The sequence below is a fragment of the Penaeus monodon genome, chromosome 15 (genome assembly GCF_015228065.2).
Source record: "Penaeus monodon isolate SGIC_2016 chromosome 15, NSTDA_Pmon_1, whole genome shotgun sequence".
In the NCBI taxonomy this organism is placed as follows: domain Eukaryota; kingdom Metazoa; phylum Arthropoda; class Malacostraca; order Decapoda; family Penaeidae; genus Penaeus; species Penaeus monodon.
In genome coordinates, this window is record NC_051400.1 from 22,288,262 (window position 1) to 22,288,567 (window position 306).

The following is a 306-nucleotide window of genomic DNA, read 5'->3' on the forward strand; positions in this document are numbered from 1 at the left end:
TATTATTTAAAGAGTTTATCTAGCAAATACATATGTGTCTGTCCATCCTTGTACAGACACATAGCAATATAAATAGCACTTTCTATGAATAAAAATACAATATTATTCAAAAGAGACATATGACTAACAATAAAGAACAAAATGTTATGTTACACACACACTTCACACTATATATTAAAAAAGCAAAATTATTTTGCAAGATAACAAATCACTAAACATGAAGACTGAGATATTAAGAACAACTTGCCATCCTATTGGTGTGCAATAAGTGACAAATACAAAAGTGAGTTACAGAAAACATTGTAT

The 306-nt window shown here is 27.5% G+C and overlaps 1 protein-coding gene across 1 annotated transcript in view; it reads right to left on the reverse strand.

The window, feature by feature from the left end:
- LOC119581812 (ubiquitin-fold modifier 1) overlaps positions 1 to 306 on the reverse strand; it is a gene marked incomplete at its 5' end in the record, with an annotated part of 18,509 nt that overhangs the window by 12,985 nt on the left and 5,218 nt on the right.